Genomic DNA, 7,408 nt, shown 5'->3' on the forward strand with positions numbered 1-7,408 from the left:
CCACACTTGCTCACAGCTGACAGACCTCTTTAACCATCATGCTCTTTGGAGGAAACTTTCCAAAAATTCTGTGTGATATTCCCCGAGAACAATATGGCTGCAGGTTCAAGCACTCTTCCCAGCTGAGGAGCTGTGCAGCAGAAAGCTGTAGGGCTTAATGCAAGTTACACAGAGCCACTCAGGCTGGGGAGTGAAGCTCCATCTGTAGGACAATACTTTGCAGAATAAGAACCCACCTAGATAGATTTGTTTACTAAGATCAAACCTGTTTGTAGCAAGGTTATGACGGTGTTTTATAGATCAAAACCCTCTAGATGATTGTCATGTACCCTTCCTTCATATCCCACATAGTTTCCATAACAACACCTCACGCATTTTTCATAGCAGACAGGCTGAAATGGTATCTATGGGTGGTTCTGACAAGAAGAGTAACTTCTTTTTGGAAGTCTTTATAATATATAATTACTATTCATTCACTGGAAAAAAATACAAATTAAGAAACAGAAGAATATTAAAATTCTTGTAATTCCACCGCCCTTGAATTAACAACTATTGGCATTTTGTCCAAAAGCTTTCCAGACTTTTTCTCTGCATATATATATTTTCCAAAGATGGGAGCATAGTGTACATACTCCATACAGATACCTTTAACCCATTCTATGAAGATAGTTTCCCATGTCAATGAATATTCTTTTACAAGATCATTTTTAATGGTGGCATAGAATTCTCTTACAGAAGTACCATGAACATTCAACTATCATTCTCATTTGACAGACTGTTTTCAATAACTCACTACTATGAATAGCACTGCCATTAACCCTTTCAGTTAAGAATTTGTCTCCTTGGGATTAATGATTCCCTTAGGATATATTACTAGAGGTAAAAACACTGGTTCAAAGGCTACATGAATTTTTAAGGCCTTTGATACTCAGAGTGACAGCAGTTTCTGAAGGAATCCTTGCTGTTGAGGACATCTGACTTGAATTTTTGGAACAGACAATTTGAAGGAAAAATTTGACGCAGAAAACTCTCTAAGCCATCTCATTTTGGATGGACAATGAAATAGTTGGAACTCTGGTTTCCAAATGAAACTTGATTTCAAGGTGAGCCTGCCTATAGGAGATGTGTTTTAAAACTAAGGAAAACTTGGGGCCCATTAATAGCTGGACAAATATAGGTACAGCCAGAAAGGCACAGGGCACCTCAGGGCCATGGTCACACTGGACTCTCGGGATGGCAGGAGTCCTGCTGAACGGAGGGTGGTTGCTGATGACTGTTAATAGTGACATGAAACCCCTCCAGGTCATCTTCTCATGCTCTTTTCATGTCATTGAAGGGCACAAAGCGGCTCAAGTGCCAAGTACTGAACAAGCCTGAATGAGCCGCTGTGAGCTGAGTCGTTCCCACTCTCAGCTTCTGCACGCAAAGGCCACACGTGCCTGAGTGTGCTCCGAATAAATCTGGGGGGGCCTCAATATAATGGGGCTTTGGGTAAGATGGCAAGAAAGAAAGGAGAGAAGAGTGCGTAGTAGAACAAACAGAGGGCTCAGAAAAGACAAGGCGGGGCAGGGTTGGGCAGAGGGTAGGGAGCAGCCATATTCCCATTATCCCTGGTGACAGACATCAGCAGTGACAAAGGGCCGATAATGACTGGGGAGGGAAGGGCGCACACATATTTTTCTAAATTTCTAAGAGTTAATACTTATCTATACTTTAAAGAAGAGAAAAGGGCTGATTGAATAAATTTAAAATGTCTCTTAAACACAGGACAGAAAATACAGGTGCTCATCCTGGGTCCCAGGTGCACACCCGGCCAGTGGACGCGACGCAGTGGCAGTGGGGCTGGGGAAGGGGATGTGCTGAGGGCCTCACACTGCCACCACGCCTCTCCCCCACCCCGCTGCTCCCCAGGGAGGGGCCACTGTGAGGCCAGAGAGTGTATCCCCTCTCTGCACATTGCTCTCCGGACCTCCTCCCAGCACAGCCTCAGGGAATCTGCCTAGAATACTGGGAGATGGGCCCCAGCCGAGGATGGACTGGGAAACCTTACATGAGAGGAACTTGGAAGCACAAAACAGACTGAAATACTAGAGAGCAAATCGAACCAAAACCAAAATAAAAAAGAGCTAAAACAACAGCAGTCTTAAAAGTTCTTTTTTTTTTATGAAAAAGTTATATGAAAAGTATCCTCCATAGAGAAAATTAGGGGGGTACTGATATTCTCTAAATAAGGAGCTTCTATCAGTCAACCAAGTATTTTCTAAACTGGGCACATCTTCATTTACAGCACTTATGTGGGAAAGATGAGAAAGATCTGGGAGGTCTCTTTCATGGTTAGAATAGATCACTGACTTACTTGCCCTATTTAATTGAACTATAGCTGATATTAACCGAGAACTTGCAAAGTGCCAGGAACAGTGTTAAGTGATTTACACATATTAACTTGTGGCCCCATTTTACAGGTGAGGAAGCTGAGCCACAGAGTGTGAAGCAAGTTGTCCAGACTCATCGGGCATATGGCCGGCGGAGCCCGGCCCCAGCGTCAGTGTTTCCAGTGGCCGTCCTGTGGCCACTGCCACGTGTGACCAGATCGCCGAGCGCAAACTGCCCATGGGCTGGCTAAGCACACTTCTGCCGCATCACATGAGTTTATTTCGATGAACATAAAATGGTACTCAGTGAAATGGGTTTTCACGAGGTGTAAGAGCACACTTGCGTTGCAAAATGCCAACCAGGTCCAGACTGTCACGAGGGCTCTGAGCGTATCTATATGAAAAGCCGTGCTTTGGTGACTACCACAAGAACACAAATCCATTCAAGTTATTTGGATTGCCTGTGAATGTTGACTTCTATCAACAATCTTCCTTAAAATGAATCCCATTTTAAATATTCAACTTACTGTAAAAATAGAAAAAAATTAAAAAGCATGACAGTCTGAATTGTCTTGAAAACAAGTGAATAAAAGGGCAAAAATATAAGTGATTCCTTTGTTTTCCACATGGAGGGTTAGTCCTTGCAGTGCTTGGGAACAGGCCTTCTGTCCTCTGCCTGTCGCAAAGGTGAGCGTGTGTCCTGAAGGAAGGGCGCGCATTCCGGGTCCCCCCACCAGGCCTCCTGAGACACACGCACCCCGCGGGGTGCGCCGCGACAGACCTCATGCACTGCAGCCTTTCCAAGCGCGCACGGGGACATCGCCCTGCAGCTTTCTCAGGAAGGGGCCGCACATATTTCCAGAGGATGAAGGTAAACAGCCAGTTTACCTTCCAGAGCAACGCCCAGGGCAGGAGGACAGGAAGGCTGCTCTCTCCCACCCCTAAGATAGCTCTGAACCCCTTTTCTTTAAAGTGCCAGGAGCAGAAACGGAGTGGGAGGCTGTGGAAGTTTCTAGAGCCTGAGGAAGACCCCTGGATGAGAATCAAGAAATACCTCTCGACAGCGATTTATCTCGTGCCTCCAGAACCTGGACATGTTTGTCTCGAGCAGTGCTAAGTGCTTCCCTCGCTCTGGTTCTCCATCCCGGGGCCCGGGGGCTGCAGGACGTTCCCCTGTGACCCCCCCTCCCGCCCCCCGCGTCCGAGAGCTGCGCGCCTCCCAGAGGCCCGGGGGCGGTGCAGCACCGCACACGCGGGTTCCGACAGCAGATGTCAGCACGAGCCTTGTTCATCTGGCTTCAGCGGCCTGTCAGCAGTTCAGGTGGCTGTTTGTTCAGTGGCAACATCTGAAGGACAGGAAACAGCTCAACTATTTTTAAAGGAAATAGGTAATTAGACGCGGACCTTTAAAGCAAACCCAAACTTCCTCTTGGGAAGGAAGACCGTGGAGAATTTGCCCACATTCATGGAGACACGTGCAATGCACACGGAAACCTGCTTCGGGACAGCTTTTCCTGCTCGTCAGACCCCAGACCCATCTGTTTGCTTCAACATCATGAAGGAAGGAATAGATGAGGCTTCAAGTGAAAAAGAGAAAATCCTTATTTTATTATATAAAATGTAAATCGCAAGGGTTGAGTTAGTTTTAATTACACTTAAAAAAAAAAGCGTATTTTTGAGAATGGTTTTAGCTTCACAGAAAACCTAAGTAGAAGGCATAGAGGTTCCCCAGCTACCCCTGCCCACACGCGTGCACGCCCCCCGCCCCATCACCGGTGGGACTTTGCCGTAACAGATGTGCTGACATTGGTGCAGAATTATCACCGGAAGGGCACAGGGTTCATCCTGGGGGTTGTATGTTGTTCAGGGTGTGGCAAACACATAACGCCAGTGCCTCCCCCGTAGTGTCTCACAGACCAGTTCACTAAACTCCCCGTGCTCCGCCTTTCCATCCGCCTTCCCTGGCCCCTGGCGGCTCCGGTCCTTCACTGCCTCCACAGTGCTGCGTCTTCCAGGTTGTCAAACAGCCGGAGATCATCCATCACGGAGCCTCTTCGGACTGGTTTAGTAAGCGTGGTGATTCGCCTTTGACTTTCCTCCATGCGTTTCCATGGTTTGATAGCTCCTTTGTTTTTAGCACTGGATAATATTCATCTGTCTGGACGTACCCCAGTTTGTCTATTCACCCAGTGATGGACGTCTTGATTGCTTTCAAGTTTTGGCAATTATGAATAAAGCTGCTCTAAACATTTGTGTGCAGCTTTAGTGTGGACATGAGTTTTCAGCTTTTTTGGGTAAATATCAAGGGACATAATTAGTCACTTGGTAAGAATGTTCAGTTCTGTGTCTGGTTCTTTGTATCTTTGCAAACATCTTTCAAAGTGGCTGTACCATTTTTCATTCCCACCACCACCGAAGGAGATTCCTATTGACCCACATCCCTGCTAGCACTGTCGTTTTCAGTATTTTGGATTTTGGCCATTCTTAGAGATGTGTAGAAAAATCTCGTTCTTGTTTAATTTCTCATTCATAGTTATGTACGATGTTGAGCATCTTGTCATATGCTTATTTGCCATCCATCCATCATATTTTGTGAAGTATCTGTTCAGGACTTTTGCTCATTTTCTAATCAAGTTGTTCATTTTCTTATTGTTTAGTTCTTATATTTTGGATTTATGTTTGTATATATTTTGGCTAATAGCTCTTTACCGGATGTATCTTTCACAGATATTTTCTCCCAGTCTGTGGCTAATCTTCTCACTTTCTTAACAGTATCTTTTCCAGAGCAGAAATTTTTAATTTTAATAAAATCCAGCTTATAAATTCTTTCTTTTCTGTGTTGTGCTTTTGGTGTTGTACCTAGAAAGTCAGTGTCATGCCTGTGCTATTTCGGTTTCCTCCTGTGTTATTTTCTAGGACTTCTATCATCAATCTCCCTTTTAATCCACATAATCAAATCCTGGCCTCCCTGCAAGGCCGAGCTCACAATTTTCTCCGAGTGCGTTTCCCCAGTTCCAAGTTTGCCTCGCTGTGCAGTCCCTCCAACAGTCGGTGTGTATAGTCTGTGGGAGAACTTCAGCTTTGTCCTGCTCAGCTTTCCTGCTGTGATGTGGACTCCACACGGGGCCATGAACTCCAGGAAGAGCCGATTGCTGGCTCCCCACCTGACAAGTGCCATGACTTGAGTCTGAGGGTCCGAATCATGTTCATGTAACAGATTGAGAAAGAGTCCTTGAGAACTTGTCCGGTAACCCTTCCCCATTTTCCTCCTGAGCCAGCTCACACTCTGCTGCACTCACAAATGTTTCTTCTCGTCTTCCTTTACACTGGGCTGACCTGGTGGTCTGTGTACCCTGGCTCCCTACTCCTCCCATCAGCCAAAACCCTGGGTCTATACCAGCAAAGCAGTGGAAGATTCGGAAGGATAAAGGCAGGAGGAGGAAGGGCAGCAGGAAAAGGGATGGTGTGGATACATTTGCATGTAGAGAAATGTGGAAGTGCATTAAGTTATCCACTTTGTGCCAGAAAACATTTCAATCGGGAAACGTAAGATTGCAACCCCTCTTGTCTTTCACTCGTCAAGCACCAAATTGTGTGTACCTTCTGCCCAAATTAGTGGAAAAGAAAGGAATCCAAGGCTGCTGATGTCATGTGCCAAAGTACCCAGATGAAGACTTCAGTCAGTTGTGCAGATCTGCCAAGTGCCCCAGTCTGTGCAAACATCCAGGGATGAAGCTTTTCCACTTTGCTCTGGTCGTCTGGGCAAGGCATGGCTGTGCCTGATGGGTAGAGCTCAAAGGCCAAAAGCACATTCCCATCCCAACTTAGCAAGTGCATGCTCTGGAAAGTGTTTTTGTCCTAAAGATTTATACTTTCTCCTTTTAGGGTACTTTTCAAGCAGTAGTCACTTTTCTCTTTTATTACCTACTTAATTTAACCAGGAGGGGAGAAGAAGCAAAATAATCAAATCCTCAGAAATTGCTAAAGATATAAATAAACATTATATTCTTAAAGACAAGGGATGTATGTCAGGACTAAATTTTTTTTTTATCTAAATAGTCCTAAGAAAAAAATGTATAGGATATTGTGCATTAAGTTCTCTCAGATCAACATATTAAGTTTTAACAATACAAACTCTCTGAAGTCTGGCATGTCTCAGGAATGCTCAAATTTTGCTCCAAAATCTAGACCCTCAAAAACCTGAGATTCCAGTCCACCATGTTCATACCAGAGCACCCTGTATGCCAGGCTCCATCTGGAATTTTGCACCCAGGTTGCACCCAAGTAACCCCACCCAGCTTCACACTTCTGAAGCCAGTCCACACCCAGACTGAAAACCCTGTGGTCACCTACCTTCTCCATCCCAGCCTGCTGGCCTTCTCCTCTCCCCCTTGACCACTCCCAGTCTCCTCCTGGTGTGCCCTGATTGTGTGGGGGGGCAGAGGCAGAGAACGAGGCCTCTTCCTCATACTTCTGAAAGAGTTGACATGCTTTTCGAGCATGTCACCTTCTGTGTTTATTTTGTAAAAATTTTATTGTCGCTGTGATTAAATAGAAAGCCAGGTGTTGTTTCTAAGATACCCATGACCAAGTGTACAAGCTTCCTTTGAGAATTTAAAAAGTTTGCTTTCCAAAATTTTAATCCTAAATCTGAAATATAGAAATCTCAAGCTTTTGTACCTGAAATTAGCTTTCCAGGGTTCCCAAATGTCCCCTGGAAAATTACAAATACTGGTTTGTTCACCTTTTTTAAAAAGAGGTGCTAGAAATAACTCAGTTCGGTTGATGAGTTGCATGGGAGAAGTTGTCAATAACCTGGAGAGACACTCAGCCATTCCTAGGGTAACATTGTATGGGTACAATTTTGTTAATATAAATTTATCAGAAATTGTATGCTTTCTGGGAGATGCTCCGAGACTTGTTAGCATCTTCACTGTCCACAATATATTGTGACCTTCAGGGATACACTTATCAAAACTCTAAGGAATGCTTGCGTTGAGTTTTCCTGCATTTATCAGAGTCCTGGGATTACTCTG

The sequence above is a fragment of the Manis javanica genome, chromosome 15 (genome assembly GCF_040802235.1).
Source record: "Manis javanica isolate MJ-LG chromosome 15, MJ_LKY, whole genome shotgun sequence".
Classification (NCBI taxonomy): Eukaryota; Metazoa; Chordata; class Mammalia; order Pholidota; family Manidae; genus Manis; species Manis javanica.